General features: G+C 39.2%; 1 protein-coding gene across 8 annotated transcripts in view; it reads left to right on the top strand.

The window, feature by feature from the left end:
• The first annotated feature begins 245 nt into the window (after positions 1-245).
• The window catches only part of LOC108064316 (calcium/calmodulin-dependent protein kinase kinase 1), a 73,010-nt gene continuing 49,770 nt past the window's right edge, over positions 246-23,485 (top strand). For 3 of the 8 annotated variants that reach the window (XM_070214668.1, XM_070214667.1, XM_070214664.1), the window contains exons 1-2: positions 246-396; positions 2,614-2,694. The gene's annotated coding sequence lies outside the window, so the exon portion shown is untranslated. Of the gene's footprint in view, positions 397-883; positions 997-2,613; positions 2,695-23,485 lie in introns of those variants that run through there. The other 5 variants (XM_070214666.1, XM_070214670.1, XM_070214665.1 and 2 more) reach the window with 5 other exon arrangements.

Genomic DNA, 23,485 nt, shown 5'->3' with positions numbered 1-23,485 from the left:
TGACTGAAATTATAATACCCTCTACAAGGGTATAAAAACAATTTGTTTAGATTTAAGTAAGATCTTTTTAATAAAATCACGTTTCTTTGGTTAGGAACCAATTTTTGTTAATAAATAACAGTCTGAAATATATCGGTGTCTGTCACCGTCGGTCAACCATCGATACTATCGAGCAGCTCTGCATAAAGCTTTAAAAGCTGGCATTGAAAACTTTAAACTTACCTTTCATTTAAAGCTTAGCGAACAATGTTCGTACCTGCATACATATGTATGTATGTAATGCGTGCTTTTGATATAGATGAAGGACTAGTGTTTTGATGAAGTGCAAAAATATTTTGAAAAAAGTCAGCATAAATGTAAATGTTAAAAAGTTAATTAGTGCTTATAATTATTTATGTATGTATATGTTTTTTTTCCATTCAGCTTAGAGTACTTCATTTACTGTTTGATATAAACGGCGATTTCGAAAAACTAGATTTTCATACAAGTTAATTTATTTTACAATAAAATGTGATGGTTCGTATGAATACATTGCATCTGCATACAAGCATAAAAAAGTGAACTTACATATGTACATAAGTTAATATACATACATATGTATTTGTATTCCTTTACAATCTGTCCCAGAAATCGGTTGGCTTATTGCAATGACATATGTATGTATGTATGTACATAGTTTTAACTACAACCATTTGTACGTAAGAAACATCCTGCAGTTCCGTTCATCACCTTTTTAGAAGTAAAAAGCAGGGACCGTACCTGTTCTGAGTTTTATGTTAAAAATCACACTTTAACAGTTATTTTCTGATTTGTAAAGTAAAACTCAAAGAATAACTGTTATTTTTTGAGTTTTATAATAAAAGTTGACAATAACAGTTCTCCGTCGTGATCAAAAATAAAACTGAAACTTGATTTATGGCGATTTTGTGTGTAAAACAAATTTAAAAAAAATATAGTTATACAATATGCACGGTTGGCTGTTTTTTAAGATTTGTAGTAAGTTATATAAAACACGGTTAGCATGTTTTTTAAATTTTTTAACTTGTTTTTAAATGTCAAGGGAATAACTGTTATACATAAAAATCAACAAATAACAGTTATTTTTTGAGTTTTATTATAAACAAGAAAGAAAGCAAGCGTCGGTAAGCCGAAGCTTATATACCCTTGCAGATCATTCTATTAATTTACAAATGGCTAAAATGTTAAATTTCTTATTATTTCACATTAATTTTTCGATCGTATCTATCACATCTATATAATATAGTAGTTCGATCTTTTAAAAATTAAAATCGAAATTCGGAAATATTTCAAAATAGTCATATCCCAGAGTAGAAGGGAATGTAATAAAAACCAACAAAGATATAATTTTTTTCCCATTAATTTCCATTTAATTTTTCGACCGTTCCTATGGCAGCTATATGATATAGTGATCCGATTTAAAAAACAAAAAAACCGAAATTCAGAAAAATATAAAAACAAATATTCCCAAGAGTAGAAGGTAAAATTTCAAAAAACACCGGAGCTAGAATTTTTTTATGTTTTTTTTTTATCCTTCCTATGGGAGCTATAAGATATAGTTGTCCGATCCGGTTGGTTCCGACTTATATACTACCTGCAATAGAAAAAAGACTTTTGGAAAAGTTTTATCCCGATAGCTCAAAAACTGAGAGACTAGTTTGCGTAGAAACAGACAGACGGACATGGCTAGATCGACTCGTCTTGTGATGCTGATCAAGAATATATATACTTTATGGGGTCGGAAACGTCTCCTTCACTGCGTTGCAAACTTCTGACTGAAATCGTAATACCGTCTGCAAGGGTATAAAAATCAAATAAATAAATATCATTACGCATTTTTAAACTACAATGGCTAACAAAAATAATGGTGTATTTAAAAAAATGTTTGGACTTCTAAGTGCATGATTTGTTGGTAAGAAAAATTTACAATAACAGTTATTTTCGGTCCCTGGTAAAAAGTAGTAAGCGCTTTTTTTTTAAGGCACTCTGCTTTTTCATCCCCTTTAATTTCGTAGAGTCAGATTGTGAAAGAGGGGGTTGGTGACGTTTCGGACGATTCTGCCGGCGTCGCAGTCGGATTTGGTCGACGAACATTTTCGCGAACACAGGCAAGATAGAATCGTTTCTATCTTTGTCGAACAAAACGTCGAACAAATTTACATGAAATCTAAACGCGAACACTACCACCAACGATGAACACACAAACATGTTCGCCGAATATATTCGACTGTGGATGGCCTGCTTAAACGAGAACACTATCACGTTCGCCAGACAAATTCGACTGTGGATGGCCTGCTTTAGGCAAGCGCGATCGTAACAAAGGGAAAAAAACAAGAGAGATTGAAATTGCAGATGTTTTTCTCGCTCAGTATTCTTTTTCTATTTTTTCAAAAGCAGGGGCCTTTTTTCGCGGTTTTCAATTGCGTTTTAACTGTGATAAGTTGTTTTCGAGTTTAAACAAAAGTGCTATTAAGCAAGAATACAATTTTAGGTTAGTATTTTTCAAGGGTATTACAACTTTGTCTTGTCTAAATTATTATATCTTCTCATATTTATAATACGTATGTATGTATGTTTTATTTTTAATATTTTTAGGTCAAGGTGCATAAACAATATAATTTCAGATGAGATCATTTTGTCCTACAGCCCAGAAGGATGTTATTCTTGCACTGCTAAGTAAGTTTTTATCATTCTTGTCTAATATTCTAATATTATATAATAATAGAAGAGCAATTCAAATTCAAAATTAGATACTGGGTCTAAACTGTTAATGTCGCTCTTAATATTACGCTGCAAGGGTGATACACTTATACTAATTTCCCCAATCCTACAGTTGTTGAGATCAGACCTCCCAAACCTTTTTATTTTGAAAGGTTATTCTATTTTGCAATATTTTAATAAACAATGGATACAGTAAAACTTGTCTACTCCATGTCAGCTATACATTTGTGCAAAAGGTCGGTTTTGGTGTGGTCAAAATAATAAGTTCACTTGTGTTACTTATAATTTTTTTAAATATTAAATCTAGAATGGGGCTACGGTTAGTATTTTATCTTAAGTTAGGATCATGTTTATAAGAAGTCTGGGCCAATTGGACGATCCAAAAAGTTTCCAAGCCTGGATTTCTTATTTCAAAGTCATTATCCATGCTAAAATCTGATTTGCAGCTTAAAAGGAACTTTAACACTTAAGTATGGCTTGTGGTTTTTTGAATGGAAAGATCTTAGTAAAATTTTGTATGAAAAGGAGGAAAAAGCGGCTAAAATTGTGATTTGTAGTTATTTAAAAAATATCATAAAAAATACAAGGAAAAAAATTATGAACATTTCGTTTTTGCAGTTATTATTAATTTTGCTTGGGAAAAAACTTTGTATCAAAACATTTTGGTCTTAAGCCCCAGGAAAAAGGTTTAAAATTTGACTTTTACAAAATTTTCTAACTTTTCTAAGGGTGCTTAATTAAGAACATTTTTGTGTCATTTAAACGGACTTGAAGTGCTCTTTCTATAGGTGCCAAAATTTTAAATTATAAGTTCAAAATATGAGCACAGTTAACATTCAAATCTGTGAAAATACTTATGCCGACAATTTTATTGTGAGCAGGGACCGTAACAGTTATAAGTTTTTATCAATAAAACTCGCACTGAAAAACTTATTTCTGATTTTTATTTTTATTCCTCAAAAATAACAGTTATTTTTTGAGTTTTATTTTTGCCATGTAGTTGTAGTACAGATAATAAAGAAATGTATTTTAACATTAAACTAAGGTTAAGTATGGGCCTTTTTGTACAACTTTTTTGTGAAGGCAGGATAAATATTGGTTTTTATGGATCTGATAACTTTCGATTAAGTTGCAAGATCTTTGAAATTGTTCGCAATACAAAGTTAAGACGGAAGAACTCGCGAATTTTTTTTGATTCATTCTTTCATTAAATTATGACGGGAAAATATCATGGTCATAATTGAGAATGCATCAATATTTCAGTTATTTGAGTGCTTGCAATACTCGCGATTCATTTGACCTAAAGAATTTGCGTATTTTTTGACCTGAAGAATTCGCCGATTATTTTAATTGAAGCATTCGGTATGATTCATATGATTCTGATATTGTTAAAGTCAATTAATCTGCGAATTCTTCAGGTCAAGAGAATCCATTAATTCTTCAGGTCAATTAGCGGATGACAGGAACGCAGTGACTCTGGTTGAATTAAAATCATAAGACAAGAGAGAACGCTATAGTCGGGTTGTTGTCCCGACTATCTAATACCCGTCACTCAGCTAAAGGGACTGCGAACGCTGTGTCGGGTTGGTGTCCCGACTAATAATCGTAACTCAGCTAAAGGGAGTGCGAGGGAGATAGATATATAATTTTTGATTGCGTATAACTTTTTAATGAATGGTCCGATTTGAAAAATGTCTTCTACATTTCGATAGGTATAAATATAAACAACAAAATTGCATTTATACTTTTTGGAAATCTTTAAAGATGTGGGCGCAGGACCCATTTTAAAATCATTAGTGGGCGATTGTGGGCGTTAGAGGGGGCGTGGCGCTCGGCTAAAATAAACTTGCGCTGCGTAGGAAGCCAAAGAATATGTGTGGGAAATCTCAACCTTCTAGCTTTTGTAGTTTCTGAGATCTCAGCGTTCATACAGACGGACAGACGGACAGTCAGACAGACAGACAGACAGACAGACGGACAGACGGACATGGCTAGATCGACTCGGCTAGTGACCCTGATCAAGAATATATATACTTTATGGGGTCGGAAACGCTTCCTTCTAGCTGTTACATACTTTTGCACGAATCTAATATACCCTTTTACTCTACGAGTAACGGGTATAATAATAAGTGGTACAATTCATTATAGTTATTGCATAAAACTCGGAATGGGTCAAAACGGGAGCAGTTTGACCTGGCAATTTCCAGTGCTAATGGCCGAAATCGACGAGTTGGTCTAGAAGAAACATTGCAATTTATGGACGTTATCAGGTGAAGTGAATCCACACCGCCACTAAGGAGCTTGTGAAGGAAGATCACGCCAGTTCATATTCGACGGTGCTTTAAAGCTGGCAGATTTAAAAGTCGCAGCCTGTCTCTGTAGGAAGGTAGTCGGCTTCCAGAGTCCCAGTTCAAACCACGTAAGGCAAATAGGAGAAACTGCTTCTGAACAGACTCAATCATGTCTTGATAGTGCTCATACTGTGGAGACCATACGCATGAGCAGTATTTCAGCGTTGGACGAACTAAGGAAACATAAAGGAGCTTTGTGATATACGGATCAGCGAATTCTTTGGACCAGCGTTTGATGAAAGCTAATAAGACCTTAGCTTTATTGGAGATAGTGCTGACATGGCGATTGAAGCATATCTTATGGTCAAATACGACTCCAAGATCTAGGACGGTTTCAATGCGTTTTGGCGCGGATTGTCCAATGGAGTATGTACGCACAGCTGGATTGGAACGAAAAAATGTCATGGATTTACATTTATCTGGATTAAGCAGTAGCTTCTTGACTTGGCACCAGGATTGAAGGTTATTTAAGTCAAACTGAAGCTGCATGTGGGAACGAGGCGATGTCATATACATACACAACTTGACATCATCCGCATACATAAGAACTTTGGAGGCCAGGATAATTTGAGAAAGATCATTAATAAAAGGACCAAGATGGCTACCTTGAGGTACTCCGAAGCTTACAGATACAATTTTTGAAAGTACATTATTAAATTGTACCTTTTGGGATCGGCCTTTAAGGTATGACTGAATCCACATCAGAATGGTTGGTGGGAAACCAAAAAGGCGCAGCTTGTGGATAAGAAGCTCATGGCACACTGAATCAAACGCTTTGCTAAAATCAGTGAAAATGACATCAGTTTGATTTATTAATGTAGGTCGTAAGTTCCAGCAAGTTAGTTGTAGTTGAACGACATTTTGTGAAACCATGTTGATTCGGAGATAATAAGGAGCGACACTGATGCTGCAATTGATCGCATATGGACAGCGGAGTAAAGCGCGTTATAGTGGTATCGCAAAAGTTAGATACAAATATAAGGTCTAGGAATCGACCATTCTGATTGGGTATGGAATTTACTTGGCGAAGGGATAAGTCGATAACACCATCTAGGAAATCATTCTGATCGCTGGGGACTAGTGCAGTAAGATCATCATATGGCAGCCAGGAAAGTTGAGGAACATTGAAGTCACCCAAAACAATTAGGTGATCTGAGGCATCAGCGGATGAGGAAATGCGGAAAAGCTTCGGAACATGGAGGAATATACGAGCAAGTTACAAAGAGGTTGGAGTTTTGCAGGCTTATTTTTACAGCAATAGACTCAATATCGGCCGTGTCAGCAATTGACAACGCATGGGACGATATTTCGAATTTTACTGCAATAAGGACACCACCACCTCGACGAGAGGGGCGGTCACGCCTATAAATGAAATATTTATTGGACATTATTTCACTGTTGGATGCGGTAAAATTAAGCCAAGTCTCTGTGATGGCAATAATGCTCGAGTCAAAAGCAGCACTGTTTGCATGCAAACTAGTTAGCTTGCTGAGAAGGCCACACACATTTTGATAGTGCAAAATGAAATCTAGTTTTTTGGAGCCGAAGAAATTTTATCAGTTATAGTTCCTTACGAGCAAACTCATGGACTACGGTGTCAACTAGCCACAATCCAGGATCTAATGCTCGAAGTAAGAAAGATTCCGGAAGAAAAATTTTAAAAGAAGCAACTTTTCGCTTATAACTAAAATTGAATTTGGAAATTATGAAATTGTCGGAAGAGACCTGGAACATATCACATAGATGTCCCCTAACTTCATCTTCGGTGGTATCAGGACGAAGCCGAGAGACAAAGATAGCCTTCTTAGTTTCCTTTAAGGACACGGCAGCGAGATGTCTACGAGTACCACGTATGGGACGTGCATCCTGGACGTTCGGATGAGGCTTGGACGGATTTTGAGTACTATTAGAGCTTGTGGAGGGTTGAGTATGGACTTCGGATCTGCCTAGATTGACTGGATCTTTCGGCATAGAATTTGGTGGAATTTGTAAGGCCATAATTGTGGATGTTGCTGGCGTATTTAATACACTGTTTCTAGGGAGTATTCCCGGAGACAGGTTTGCTCGCTCAGAGGCTGGAGGCACAAAGTTTAGCAGTAGGTCATGTCCGGTTGGGGTCAGCATAGATGGGGACCCATCTGCCGGCACCTCAAGGCTGTTGTTGTTAGCGATTTTCCTTTTTTGAGATTCGTCCGAAATTTTGTATTCACGGAATTGCGATAAAACTTTGGAATCCTTATCAGTTAAGGCGGTAGCAAGTTTATGGACATCTTTGAAGTTATCACGCGTTTGTCTCATGAAAGTGCGCATCTAATGCGCCGCATCAAGGCAAGCGGTGCAGGTCCAAAGAAATCCTATTCTCTAAGAAAGTAGATTAGCGATGCGACCATTATCGTCGGCACCAGCGCATTTAATATGTGCACAATTGTCGCACAGCCAACATAGTAAATATGAATCACCAACAATGGTGCCATTGTATTCGCATTTTTTGGCAGTGCACGGCACACTCATTTTGGTAGTTAAGAGATTTAACAAGGGAGAACGCCATAGTCGGGTTGGTGTCCTGACTATCTAATACCCGTAACTCAGCTAAAGGTAGTGCGAACGCTGTACTCGGGTTGGTGTCCCGACTAATAATCGTAACTCAGCTAAAGGGAGTGCGAGGGAGATAGATATATTAACTATTTTGATTGCGTATAACTTTTAAATGAATGGTCCGATTTGAAAAATGTCTTCTACATTTCGATAGGTATAAGTATACACAACAAAATTGCATTTATACTTCTCGGAAATCTTCAAAGATGTGGGCGCAGGACACATTTTAAAATCGTTAGTGGGCGATTGTGGGAGTTAGAGGGGGCGTGGCGCTCGGCTGAAATAAACATGCGCTGCGTAGGAGGTCCAAGAATATGTGTGGAAAATCTTAATATTCTACCTTTTGTACTTTTCGAGATCTCAGCGTTTATACAGACGGACAGACGGACATGGCTAGATCGACTCGGCTAGTGACCCTGATCAAGAATATATATACTTTATGGGGTCGGAAACGCTTCCTTCTAGCTGTTACATACTTTTGCACGAATACAATATACCCTTTTACTCTACGAGTAACGGGTATAAAAAGATTAAGGGAACTTAAAGACCAAGTAGGCGAGCTCGGATTAAAGAGCGATGAAAGAGACTGCAAGAAATATTAGGCAGGAGAGCCGTTGATTATCCGGGCTACCGGTGAGTTTCAGCAGCACGCACAAAGAAAAACAGCGAAGGAAGTACCGTTAGAGAGGTAATGACCGCTCAGACAGTAATACGTGTTCGAAATTATAGCACGAAATAGCACGATTCGGAGAGCAACGGAGAATGTACACAACAACAAAACACAAGCGGCAGCAACGCGGAGTTATGCAAAGCTTTGTTTTTGTTTTGGTTTATGTTGATATTAATTCGTTAAATACGTTTTTAAATCACAGTCTAAGTTCGAAATGTTATCAAAACGACGATAATATGGAACTATCTTGTTTCTTTATAGATTTTTAGATAAGCGGATAGACTTTATTAATGAAATCGAAAAGAATTTAGGAGCGAATGAAAAACACGACCGACTTGGTGTAACGCTTGTAAATGATTCACGAATTGTCACCACTCGCGATTCATTTGACATGGAGAATTCGCAAATTTTTTGACCTGAAAAATTCGCGGATTACTTTACCTGAAGAATTCGATATGATTCATATGATTCTGATATTGTTTAAGTCAAATAATCCGCCAATTTTCCAGGCCAAGAGAATCCAAGAATTCTTCACGTCAAATGATTCTGATATTGTTAAAGTCGAATAATCCGAGAATTCTTCAGGTCAAAAAATACGCGAATTCTTTAAGCCGAATGGTGAAAATAGACACAACTTATATTTTTCTAAGTACTTATGTTTATCTAAATATCACCATGATATTTTCCCGTGATACATAAAAGTTTTGTTATCCTGCCCTCACAAAATAGTTGTACATCAGCCCCATTTTCCACTTTATTATATGTGTAAACTACATGGCCAAACGAACAAGAACCAAGTTAAACCATATTCAAATTCCCAATACAATGGCCGCAAAAGCGAATTAAGTTTTATTTTGAGTTTTATAAAATAAAACTCACACATAATCGTTATTGATGATTTTTTTTTTTTTACTTATCAATAACGATTACTGCCTGAGTAGTATATATATTCTTGATCAGGATCAGCCGAGTCGATCTAGCCATGTCTGTCTGTCTGTCTGTCTGTCTGTCTGTCTGTCTGTCTGTCTGTCTGTCTGTCTGTCTGTCTGTCTGTCTGTCTGTCTGTCTGTCTGTCTGTCTGTCTGTCTGTCTGTCTGTCTGTCTGTCTGTCTGTCTGTCTTGTCTGTCTGTCTGTCTGTCTGTCTGTCTGTCTGTCTGTCTGTCTGTCTGTCTGTCTGTCTGTCTGTCTGTCTGTCTGTCTGTCTGTCTGTCTGTCTGTCTGTCTGTCTGTCTGTCTGTCTGTCTGTCTGTCTGTCTGTCTGTCTGTCTGTCTGTCTGTCTGTCTGTCTGTCTGTCTGTCTGTCTGTCTGTCTGTCTGTCTGTCTGTCTGTCTGTCTGTCTGTCTGTCTGTCTGTCTGTCTGTCTGTCTGTCTGTCTGTCTGTCTGTCTGTCTGTCTGTCTGTCTGTCTGTCTGTCTGTCTGTCTGTCTGTCTGTCTGTCTGTCTGTCTGTCTGTCTGTCTGTCTGTCTGTCTGTCTGTCTGTCTGTCTGTCTGTCTGTCTGTCTGTCTGTCTGTCTGTCTGTCTGTCTGTCTGTCTGTCTGTCTGTCTGTCTGTCTGTCTGTCTGTCTGTCTGTCTGTCTGTCTGTCTGTCTGTCTGTCTGTCTGTCTGTCTGTCTGTCTGTCTGTCTGTCTGTCTGTCTGTCTGTCTGTCTGTCTGTCTGTCTGTCTGTCTGTCTGTCTGTCTGTCTGTCTGTCTGTCTGTCTGTCTGTCTGTCTGTCTGTCTGTCTGTCTGTCTGTCTGTCTGTCTGTCTGTCTGTCTGTCTGTCTGTCTGTCTGTCTGTCTGTCTGTCTGTCTGTCTGTCTGTCTGTCTGTCTGTCTGTCTGTCTGTCTGTCTGTCTGTCTGTCTGTCTGTCTGTCTGTCTGTCTGTCTGTCTGTCTGTCTGTCTGTCTGTCTGTCTGTCTGTCTGTCTGTCTGTCTGTCTGTCTGTCTGTCTGTCTGTCTGTCTGTCTGTCTGTCTGTCTGTCTGTCTGTCTGTCTGTCTGTCTGTCTGTCTGTCTGTCTGTCTGTCTGTCTGTCTGTCTGTCTGTCTGTCTGTCTGTCTGTCTGTCTGTCTGTCTGTCTGTCTGTCTGTCTGTCTGTCTGTCTGTCTGTCTGTCTGTCTGTCTGTCTGTCTGTCTGTCTGTCTGTCTGTCTGTCTGTCTGTCTGTCTGTCTGTCTGTCTGTCTGTCTGTCTGTCTGTCTGTCTGTCTGTCTGTCTGTCTGTCTGTCTGTCTGTCCGTATGAACGCTGAGATCTCGGAAACTATAAAAGCTAAAAGATTGACATTTTGCATGCAGATTCTAGGAGTTCCTACGCAGCGCAAGTTTGTTTCAAGAGAGTACCACTCCCCCTCTAACGCCCACGATCGCTTATACACGATTTTAAAAATTTCAATATTTCGGAAAAGTAAAAATGGAGTCTTATGGTGTTTATTTATGGTTTATCGAAATGTAGAAGAAATTTTTTTAATCGGACCATTTGTTAAAAATCAGTCGTCAGCTAGCTTTCAATGCGTTCGGACGTGCTTATCTTTCGGTATGTTTATTCCAAATTGCTCAGAGTGCAATTTGTCGGTCACTGCAGCCCAGCTTCTATGTTTTGATGCTGTCCGCTGCTCTTCGTTGTGCCGTCGCGCCTTCCACACTTCGTGTGTAAACATTTCGCCGGATGTGTCTAAATTGCTGACCAATTTGCCGAATTTATTGTGGCAATGTGACAACTGTCTTGTCGCTAATGATTCCCACTCCAAAATTGACGAGCTCAATGAGAAAATCAATAAGCTGGAAATATTTTGTATGGATCTCAATAACAAATTCTTAAGTGCGATCGCCCATAAACCTGGGGTCATTCAATCTCAGCCTCAGCCTCAGCCGCAGCCGCAGAAGAAAACTAACAACATGAACAACGTTAGTACCAGGCCGCGGACCCTTAGACCTTTGGCAGTGTCCGCCAGTAATGAGGTGCATGTTGCGGACCCGTTAACTGTGGTTAAAGAGGGTGATTGGAGCATCGTTCGTAAAAAGAGGAGGAATATTCGAAAAAACAACAAAAAGCGTTTAGTTGGAGAGGGTCCCAGCTGTTACGATTTGGCAGTAATGCAAAGCAAAAAATATTTGCATGTCGGTAAATTTGCCGTTGACACCGAGCCAGAGGCGGTGTTAAAAGATGTGGCTGAAAAGATTAATGTGGCCACTGAAACTTTTACATGCTTCAAGCTGGTCAAATTGGATGCTGACTTGTCGGTTCTTAAGTTTGTCAATTTTAAGCTGGGAGTTCCTGAGCATCTCCTGGCAGCAGTCTTCAATAATAAATTCTGGCCAATATCAGTTAAGGTGGGACATTTCGTTCAACGAGAGAGGTCCAAAGCGGATCACGTTGCTCTTCGAATTCCAACAACAGATGAATCTTCTACCCCCGTAAACTCCCCATCAAAAAACTCCCAATAATCGGCGTCACTGGCATTGACGTCTGTTGCGGGTTCTTCGTTTCTTATGGCTGCAATTCTGAACTGTATTATCAACAACAACGGCAGAAGCGAGCGGTTAATCTGCTTGCTCTCTGCATCCATCTCTCTCATCAACTCACGCACCAACAGCTGCATTCACAACAACAACGCTCTCTTCACCTCCCGCTGCCTGGGCGCAGCGTCCATCGTCTCGCAGCGTTTCCAGTATAAATGACAGTTTAGTTGACGGTGTGGGTATCTGTGCGTCAGGAGATTTCAATTTAGGATCTGTTGTATGGACATGTGACCCGCAATCGCTCTTTATGGTGCCTGGTAATGTCCACCAGCCACATGAAATTATTGTCATTGATGATTGTTATAGTATGGGCCTCACCCAAATAAATAATATCTTTAATGATTTGCATAGGCTACTAGATTTAATTTTCATCAATTCGATTGTTCATTCCTCGGTAAGCCTTGCTGAATATACTATTTCTATTTGTGATTCTCATCATAAACCAATTTGCTTTAATATTGAATTTTTAACTTTTTACCAACAGTTAATGCAGTTCCTACGTATAACTTTGATGATTCCAGCCTGGCTGCCGTAAGTGATTGCCTCGTATCTATTAATTGGGTCTCTTTACTATCGGATGCTTGCATTGAGACCAATTATAATAATTTTCTCTGGATAGCATTGTCCCAACTAAGGTGCGGGGTTCCTATAGGCTTCCATGGTACACTAAGGGCCTCCAGAAGTATAAAAATTTAAGGAATAAGTTCTATAAAAGGTTCTTGAGATGGGGTAATCCGGTTGATGGCGATAGATACAGGCAACATAAGCGAGAATTTGAGTTTGAATCAGTACATTTCTGATATTGAAAATAGCTTAAAGTCCAATCCTAATTCGTTCTGGCGCTTCGTTAATTCTAAAAAGTCTTCTAAAAAGTCTTCATCCATCATCATCCTTCAACTATGACATATAAAAATATGGTCGCCAACTCTGGGGCTAATATTGCCAACTTATTTGCTTCCTTTTTTCTGCCAACTTCGAGCCCGCGTCTAGCTGGAATAACCAGGAAGTCTTAAACAATATTCCAGAATTCAGTAGTATCGGCTCCCTTGATATAACTGATGGGGACATCTCTGAAGCTATAGTTCACTTTGACGATTCCAAGAAGCCCGACGTTGATGGAGTATCTTCGTTTTTTCTAAAACACTGCTATACTGGTCTTCTTGAACCTCTTAAAATCCTTTTTTCTGCCTCTCTAGCTCAGGGAAATTTTATATCTAGATGGAAAATGGCTAAAATTCTACCGGTCTATAAATGTGGATGTAAGTCTGAGATCTCCAACTACAGGCCTATTGCCAAAATAAGCAATATAGCTAAGCTGTTCGAGAGAATCGTAGTTAAAATGTTATCTTTCCATTTAAGTGCCTATATTGACCCAAATCAGCATGGGTTTATGCCTGGACGTTCTACGACCACGAATCTAGCTTCTATCTTCACAAAATTTTGTTTACAATCTTCACTTCTCAAATGGATTTCATCTTTCATGGTAAACCGATCCTATCAGGTTGAAGTCAGTGGATCTGTATCAAACTCATATAAAGCGACATCTGGGCTTCCTCAGGGAAGTTCTCTGGGCCCCTTGCTCTTTACCATTTTCATTAATGACATTTGCTTCTGCATTCAGTCAGCCAAATATCTTCTCTATGCTGACGACTTCAAGATTTACCTTCCGGTGAATTCGATAAGTGACACTTATTTGCTGCAAGCTGATCTAAGCAAAATTAGTTTATGGTGTACTCGGAACAAACTGCCACTTAATCAGCAAATTCCTTTTCAATCACCACATTAATTACATCTTGCCCAAAGCATATGCTATGTTCGGTTTTGTCAAACGTAATACTGTACTGTTTAGGGACCCGGACTGTCAGTGTTTTCTGCATTTGTTCGCTCAAGGGTGGAATATGCTTCATTTATTTGGAATCCCTCAAGCGTAGTGCATAGCAATAGGGTTGAGCGGCTTCAGAAAAAATTTCTGAAGTTTTCACTCCAGCCGTTGCATTTTTCTGATCCATTCCCATCTTACTCCAGCCAATGCCGCCTACTACATACTTGTAAACTTAAAGACAGGCGTTCAATAGCGGGCCTACTTTTCGTGAATGACTTAATTATTGGTAACATTGATAGTCCTTTCCTTTTGAGTTTAATAACCTTTAATGCCCCAGCCAGGAATCTCCGTACCATGGTCCAATTATGCTCGGAATGAGCCACTTTTAAGGGCTTTGCGTTTATTTAACTCCCTACCAGCCAGCATCCGGTTATGTTGGGGATCCAAGAAGGATATGCTTAGGCAATCACTTAGGGAATATTTTTTATGTAGTTCTTAGTCTTAGTTTTAAGTTTATAACTTACTAGCCAGATAAATAAATAATAATAATAATAAATAAATAAAAGTTACGGCGGATCAAAGTTTTTATCTCCATCTCTTTCGCACTCCCTTTAGCTGAGTAACAGGGCACCCGACTATAGCGTTCTCTCTTGTTTGTTTTTTGGAATGCTCTTTTATTAATTGTGACGATGGGTCAAGTACCGGTGTATTAAAAAATTAAAATTAAAATAGCCCAGCTTTCGAAAATCATAGGAGCCATAGATTGCACGCATGTAAGAATTCAATCTCCCGAATGCCGAATGAAAAAATATTAGAAAGTCTATTTAATGAAGGTGTATGTTGAAGGTGCGATCGTCACTAGTTTTTTACCTCGTTAAGAGGTGTTTTTATTTGATATCAGAAGTTTTTGTTTGTTTACATTTGTTCTCATAGGAGCTAATATATACATTTAAATTTAAATTGGTCAATCATAATTTGTAAGCCATTGTATTTAAACAAATTAAGTTAAAAAGGCGTTTAAGTATTTCAAAATTTCTTTTAAACGAGGTATGGCACATGTCTGTATCTTTATTAGTGTAGAACTTACAAACTAACGAAATTTAGCCATTTTTAGCTTTTTTCCCGCTAAAGTAGCGGCTTTTTCCAAAAGTCGTAGAACAAAAGATTCCTATATGGAACTCTTAAGTGCAAATTTACTGATTCCATGACCCTAAAATACAGTTCGGATACCCTCACACAAAATTCAATACTCAGGAAGCTTTAGTTGTTCGAGCTGGCAAAAGTGGCTATTTTCGTATAAAAATAACTTTTAAACGTGACTTTTTACAGTAATGTGTTATATACCAAAATTTAAGGAATCTCAAGGGCTATACAGTTTAAGGTTTTAAAGAAAATCGTTAGAGCCGTTTTTGAGAAAAATAAAAAAAAGCTAAAAAAAAAGTTTTAAAAACTTGTCTTTTGTTCATATCTTTTTAATTATTACATTTACACAAATTGCATATAGAGGGCGTTTATAGCATTTAAAAATACCTTTCAAACAAGATGCAGCACAAGTCTGTAGCTTTAGTAGTATAGAAGTTACGGTTTTCCGAATTCTAGCTATTTATAGCTGTTTTCCCGCTAAACTAGCGAGTTTTTCCAAAAGTGGTAGAACAAAAGTTTTTTATATCGATGTGATGAACGTCATATTAAATTTTCAAAACTTAAGAAACATGTTTTGGACAAACTGACAAACTGACAAACTGACAAACAGAATTAAATTTTCATTTTGGGAAGAAGAAGGAAATCTTATATTGGCTATAACTTTTGAACGGAATTTGACAAATGACCCCTCATTCGACGGGTATTTTCAAAAGGAATACAATTAAAACACTGCGAGGGGGCATTTATCCCCACCGGCCCCAACAGCTCCAAATTTCGAAATTTTCACTTTTTCACTTTCACCGCTCTCTCTCCCAAGCCAATTGATTTTCTTATAGTCTTGGTATGCAATCCTTTAAGTTTTTGCAATACCTTTCGATTGGTGTATTACTCATTACGATCGGACTATCACAGCAGATTTTCAATTTTGCGGCTATATAATAGTAGTCGCCTTCGCACACTCTCCTGGTGCGTTTCGTCACTACATGGACTGCCGTCCATAGTGATTTTACTTTACAGGACGGACGAGAAAATCGAAATCAAGAGAGCGCGAGAGAAAAAGCCTTCTATTGACATAACGCACAAACAGTTAATTTTGTTTATATCATCAGCTGTTAGTATGACTGTTTTTTGTCTAATTTTTGACAATTAGCTACCCTTCTGTTGTGGTTAGTCTCAAATTAGTGCGCCTTTTATTTTGAGTTTTAAATGACGGACGAGAAAACGAAAACCGATTTGCCGCCTGCCGCCTTCTATTAGCTAAATTTACAGGACGGACGAGAAAATCGAAATCAAGAGAGCGCGAGAGAAAAAGCCTTCTATTGACATAACGCACAAACAGTTACAATGTAAAGCAAAACGAGAAAGAGAGACTATGATAATAGCAACCAAAAGTTTTCAAGAAATTTGGCAGGTTCCTAGAGAGTGAAATTACAGTTATGATAGAGCGGAAGTGAGAGAAAGGAGAGAGAGTAATAGAGAGAGTATAAGAGAGAGAAAGAATAAGAGAGAGAATACAAGAGCCAATTAAGAGAGTACAAATTACGAAGCCAACATATTAAACAAATCTAATGGAAATCTTAAAATAACTATAACCACGTACCCGTTAACTGGGAGATTAATTAAAACACTAACATGATTGTTAGGATAAACTTTGTTAATAACATTATGCAACATTTTTAGGGTAATGAAATGTAACCGAGATTCTGATTTCATGAATGGATAGTACTCATCGAAGTTAGCTGAAACCCATTTGGGTCTCTCTGGCTAAGCTCGCGATTACCTATTATAGCGAGTTGACGTTTTAATTTAATTACCGATTAAAACTAAATTGACTGGGGCGTTAAAAATTAAAAAATGATAGAAAATGTTTGGTATATTACCGTTAAACGGCCATATTTCGCGAGTTAAAGCCATCTATGAAAAGCAGCAGGCTTACCAAGAATTTTACGTTTGAATTAAATTGCATTGCAAATTACAGTTTATAAACTAGTGCAGTATTTTTCCAAAGGTAATATGATTTTAGAAATTATAGGGGAGAGGTCTGTAGGTTGAGACAGTCTGTAAGTTGAGACACTCAATTTTCTCAAAACTTTTCGACTAAAAAAATTTTTTTTATTTTTTTTTTTGTAGTCCTTTTTAGTGACAAAACTTTTGGGGAAAACATTATAAGCCAGGCTCTAGCCAGATTTAAGCTGTGAGAGTCGTGTACCATTTTGCACCAAAAAAGTTTTTGTCTACTTTTTTCAAATTTTCATTTAAAATTAATAACGTCCTTAAATTAACTTGGTAAGGGACTTAAAACTTTAGTATATTAACTGTTAACTAATTAAAAAAGAATCAGCTTAATGTGACAGTCAGAACAAAAGTTATTAATTTTTTCCCGAAACATCCCATTTTGTGTAAGTTGAGACACTTTGAGCGTGTAAGTTGAGACACCCGTTTTTCATACAAAAAGGCCTGAGGCCAACAGAGGTCGCTTTCTGCCTAGTACATTTCTTTGATATTAGGGGAAAAGTGAATGTTCAAAGAGCCTTTTGATTTTGATTGTTATTTGGTCTAAGTTCTTAAAAAATGGATGGGAAATGATTTAGGACGAGCTAAAATTGATTAAATTAACATAAATAAATAGTTCCTTATAGTTTGGAGTACTTTTTGTGTGAGTATTATTGACTTTAAAAAGTGTCTCAACCTACAGACCTCTTTTTCAAATTGTCATTTTTTGGCACTTTTCACAAAAAATTTTTTTTTAGTTTTCCCAAGGGAAAAAAAAAATTTTTTTTTAGTTTTCCCAAGGGAAAAAAAAAATTTTTTTGTTGCTTTATTTTACAGCTAAAAGACTAAGCTTTCGATCGGTACCTAACACGTGAAGTTTCAAAAGCGAATGTCCAAATGGAAGACTGGGAGACGATTATAGTCGAGACACCAACCCGAGTACAGCGTTCGTCCCCTTTAGCTGAGTGACGGGTATTAGATAGTCGGGACACCAACCCGACTATAGCGTTCTCTCTTGTTTTGAAAACAGTTTGTGTAGACTACCATATAATTTCAAAACCTACATAAATATTGACAGAGCACGGATAGTGGTAGATCTTTTATTTAATAAAAAAATATTGGGGGTTGACATAATACATATATAACAAGAGATAACGCTATAGTCGGGTTGGTGTCCCGACTATCTAATACCCGTCACTCGGCTAAAGGGAGTGCGGGGGAGATGGATATATACAATTTTTTTGATTGCGTATAACTTTTTAATGAATGGTCCGATTTGAAAAATTAGATGGGTATAAGTACTCTACGAGTAACGGGTATAAAAATTACTTTCTAACATAAACCCATAAAATAAAATTTGCAAATCCCAGAAAGTCCGACGTTCACTCCTCACCGAGTGCAGTGTGTTGAAATGCTAGACTGTTGAATTATAAACTCAACTTCTAAAAATGACCTCGAGTCCGCTAACGTACTCAACAGTAAACATAGGTCGATTAAAATCACTAATTAAAGCCATTTGTATTAGAGCCCTGCACGAGTATACTCGTAGAGCCCTTTTTCTCCCATTTCAAAAAACAGCTCGAGTAAATCATCTCACAAAAATGTTCAAATCGAATAGCTCAGCTCCTAAATTTTTACAATGAGCTACTCGACTCGTTCTAAAACAAAGGGCTCATGGAATCATAAGCTCATGGAATCATGGGCTCGAGTAGCTCAGTTTTTCGACCGGAGCTGAAAAAACCTTTTTTTTTTTATTTTGCAATAAGTTGGATGAAGGATTTTTGTGGCTTTTTATGCAACCGCAATATCTTAAGATCAACTCGATTTAATATGTTGTCGTCTTTAACAATTATCTTTGTTAAAAATTATAATAATAAAACCTTTCTCCGCCCAAGAATCGCTATAAATAAATAGCTACCCTCGATGGACCGCAATTTTTTTTAACAGTTTGCCAAAAAATTGCTTGTCGACCATAGTTTTCCTGTAACCGTCTCTTCTTTTTTTGATTCTTAAGAAATCGCGGTCCACCGAAGATAATTATTTTGCTGCTTCTACTAGTGAATAATAAAACGTTTCTCCCCCCAAGAATCGCTAAAAAAAATTACCCTCTACGGACCGCGATTTCTTAAGAGTTTGCTAAAAAAAAGTACTGGCGGTCGGCCATGATTCTCTTATAATCGTTTTCTCTTTTTGTAAATAAAATACTGTATATTTGTTTATTGTAAATGTTTGACATTAAGCCCTTGGAGCTATTTCTGTTCGAATAACGTGAGCTGTTTGTTTGGTTTGTTTTTTTGACATGAGCTACTCGAGCCAAACTGTTTGAAAGGGCTCTTGGAATCATAGGCTCATGGGAGGAGCTCTTACTCAATGATTCTATGATCCCATGACGTATGATTCCAAAGTCACAAACAAACAGCTCAAGCTCAAGCTCAGAGCTGATTTTAAACTCTACTCGTGCAGGGCTCTAATTTGTATATATTTTTTAATTAAAAAAAAGAGCGTGGTTTTAAAACCGTCAGCTGATCACCGTGCATATAAACAGGGCTTCCCATTCTTATACACTTGGCTTCCCGGTTCTGCCCCAGATACCAGATCGTTTGAATGAAAAGCGCCCATACATGCAAAGGTGTCTCCTATATCGATTCGTCAAAGAATTGATTCCTATATCTTTGCGCCTCGCTTAGGAAACCAATTAGATTCGGCCAATTTTCTCCGTTTAGTACGTTTTGGAATTTTACGTAGCCAACTCGTGTTTTTCCCAGTATAATCAACTTATCTCCCGTAAAATAGGACATGTTGCTATGAAGTGGACGGAGTCTTCCCGGTTTCTTCGGTTACAGAGTGTGCGTTCCTATGTTTGGGCTCGTCTATGTTCGCGTAGTTTAGTCGTAGTACCTCCACTCTAGCTTTAAAGATCATGGATATCGCATAGATCTTGATGTTGTCGCAAAAATAGTTTTTCGTGTCTAGATTGTACTCAAGCTCTAGCTGTGAAAGCCACGCCGTTGCAGATAACTTGTTACAAGTGCAGGGGTCGACATCATACGCTTCTTCACCGCGATGTTGCTTTTCAAGCTCCATTTAGACCATCTATGTTTCGAACCATTAGTCCTGGTCCCGCTCAAAATCAAAATACTGTCCGGGAGTATCATAAGCTTCTGCCATGCGACGGATCAGCCCGAGCTGGTTCTGGTCCGCCTACGGCGAGTACCAGCAACCCCATTGCTCCAAACGTAAACACTTTCTTTGTCGGCAACATGCTAGGCGTTTTGCTAGGGACTGCACTTGTGCAAGTTATCTGCAACGGCGTGGCTTTCACAGCTAGAGCTTTGATCGACTCTGGGTCTGAGGGCACCTTTATTTCTGAAAAACTATTCAGGACTACAAGGATTCCTTATACGAAGGTGCAAGCACGAGTCTCAGGGCTGAATCAAGCTGTTGCTGGCCAATCTCAAATAATTCGTCAATTCAGTTTGGGCTCCTCGCATCGTCCTCGCATTCAAGTACAAATTTCCGCCTATGTTCTTCCAAAGTTGGCAGAGAATCTTCCCTGGCGTGAGGTTCCATCCGTTGCGTTGAGGGATTTGCCAAATATCCAGTTAGCCGACCCGTCCTTTTCACAAAGCGCACCAGTTGATGTTCTTGTCGGAGCCGATATTATCCCGTCGATTCTGTTAGAAGGGGTGCGTCCGAATTTATGCGGAACCCTCTTAGAACAAGAAACGATATTTGGCTGGGTAATTTCCGGTCTAGTCCCTACTTCGATTTCATCATTCTCTACTCGAATTTTGTTGACAACCATGACCAGTTGGAAAACCTTCTCACTCGTTTTTGGGAGGTGGAGGATCTACCGCTTCCAGCAGCTGTGGAGCCCGATACGGTATGTGAGCATTTTTTTTAAACAACCACGAAGCGACAAGAGTGTGGGAGATACGTGGTATTGCTTCCATTTCGTAACCCAGGCGCAATTTCTTTGGGTCATTCCAGATCAATAGCAATGTCCCAATTCCTAAAGAATGAAAATCGTTTGAACAAAGATTCCGCTTTGAAGGCCCAGTACAGCCAAGTCACTCGAGAATACTTGGAGTTGGGCCACATGTGCCAAGTACCAGCTGATAGCAGCTCACAAAATTTTTACCTTTCGCAATACGCGGTCTTTAAGCCTGATAGTACAACAACAAAGGTGCGAGTTGTGTTCAACGCATCAAGCATGTCGATGACGTGTGGCCCGTCGCCCTAGCCGAAGAGTGGCTATCTTTCCTCCAAAGCTTTCCGGAGATCAATAAAATCCGAATTCCGCGATGGTTGCAAACGTGCCCAAAAGCGAGAGCACAAATCCACGGTTTCTGCGATGCTTCACAACGCTCCTATGGGGCGGCCATATATGTTCGGGTAGAGACGCCTCAAGGCATAGTATGCAATCTCCTTACGGCAAAAACACGGGTCGCCCCGGTGAAAACTATTTCACTGCCACGACTTGAGTTATTTGGGGCAGTACTTTTAGCCGATTTGACAGCAGCCATTGTTCCGCAACTTCCACTCGACGTCACCGAAAAGTATTTCTGGACAGACTCGACGATCGTCTTGGCGTGGTTGAACAAGCCTCCATGTCAATGGACTACTTTCGTAGCCAACAGAGTGGCTAAAATAGCTCGAACGGACAGGCTAGACAACTGGCGCCATGTTCGCTCAGAGGATAACCCCGCGGATTTGGCAAGTCGGGGGGTATGTGCCACAGAGTTGGTGACTAACGAAATGTGGTGGCATGGTCCAGTGTGGTTGAAGTCACCGCAAAGTAGCTGGCGAGAATCGATGGTGTCGGCTCCAGACACGGCGATCGAACAACGCTATGTGAAGGTTCATGTTGCTATTCCTAGCCCACTTAGTCCATGAGATCTCATTTTACGGTTCTCCGACCTGGGGAGGGCACTGCACGTTACGGCATATGCTATTCGCTTTATAAAGGGCTGTCGAAATACATGCCGATCGTCCTCATTAGAGCTTACAGGGTCAGAGCTCGCAGAGGTTTTGGAAACGATAACTCTTGCAACTCAAAAAGCTTGTTATCAGGATGAACGTCGGCTTTTTGAGAAAAAACAGCATCACCCATTGTCCAGCCCAATTGTAAATATAAATCCTTTCATTGACAAGCTAGGTGTGCTACGAGCGTGTGGACGGGTCCAAGCATCGGACTCCATGTCTTATGACGAACGGTATCCGATTTTAGTGTCAGCATCCACCCATTTGGCTCGTTCGCTGGTTCGCTTCACACACAAAATATCCCTACATGGTGTGAACCGGCTCGTCGTAGGTCTAATACGCTCGAAATATTGGATTCCAAGACTACAAAATATTGTAAAGTCCGTCGTCCGCGCATGCAAAGTATGCATTATCTACAAGAAGAAGGTGCAATCACAACTAATGGGCGATCTTCCATCAGAGCGAGTTACCTTTTCTAGACCTTTCACGTACACGGGTGTGGACTTTGCGGGTCCGTTCGAAATTAAGAGTTTTAATGGCCGCGCGTGTCGTATAAGAAAGGGGTATGTGTGTGTATTTGTATGTTTCACCACAAAGGCAATCCATCTTGAAGCAACATCCGATCTATCCTCCAAAGCATTTCTTGCTGCTTTTCCATTCCGACAATGGTAAAAACTTTGTCGGGGCAGGTAGAGCCTTGAACTCTGATATTCTTGAATACACAAAGAGGTTAATTGTTGATACATACCAGCATCAACATCTTAAGTGGAGTTTTATCCCTCCCGGTGCGCCCCACATGGGCGGGCTGTGGGAAGCGGGAGTAAAAAGCTTTATAAGCTCACTTTTATAAGGCTATGGCTACGTCTAAGTAGACGTTTGAGGAAGTCGCGACGCTACCTTTGTAAAGTTGAAGCCTGTCTGAATTCGAGGCCAATTGCACCAAGGTCTGAGGACGCAACGGACCAGCTGGCGCTGACACCTGGCCATTTTCTCATTGGAGCACCACTATTCTCGGTCGCTGAGCCGGAGATTAAGGAAGGGGCTGCCTCAATCCTAAATCGTTGGCAACGACTCAAGGCTCAGAGCCAACAACTCTGCGTCAGATGAAAGCGAGAGTATTTAAGCGAATTGCATAAGCGAAACAAGTGGCGTTTCCCGTCAAACGAATGGCAGGTGGCTCGAGTCCAGCGAATCTACATGGGAAACGATGACAAGAACCGAGTGGTCGATCTTACCACGTCGCGGGGAGTCATTAAAAGACCGATCACTAAAACTATTATGCTTCCAATGGAATCCCAGATCCGGTCCTCCTATTCGTCGATCAATAACAAATCATCAATTAATTCATCATTCATTTCACTCATTCATCATTTATTTCACTCATTCATCAGTCATTTCACTCATTCATCATTCATTTTACTCATTTATCTTTCATTTCATTATTCAGATCATCCTGCATCAATCCGGTTTTCGTCCTCAGATCACCATGACGCCACGCCCACGCCGAGAGCAGGTACAAGCCAATGAGCGCAAATGTACTCGAGGTATTCACTCCTACCGTTGCCGAGTTTGCCGAGGCGTCCACCCTCTCAAGAAGTGCGTACGGTTTCTGAGATTGACGATGGAGAAGCGGCTCAGGGCAGTACTAGTCAATGGGTACTGTGCTAACTGCCTGGCTCATGAGCA

Source organism: Drosophila takahashii, chromosome 3L (genome assembly GCF_030179915.1).
Source record: "Drosophila takahashii strain IR98-3 E-12201 chromosome 3L, DtakHiC1v2, whole genome shotgun sequence".
Classification (NCBI taxonomy): domain Eukaryota; kingdom Metazoa; phylum Arthropoda; class Insecta; order Diptera; family Drosophilidae; genus Drosophila; species Drosophila takahashii.
This window is presented reverse-complemented; position numbering and strand designations above follow the sequence as displayed.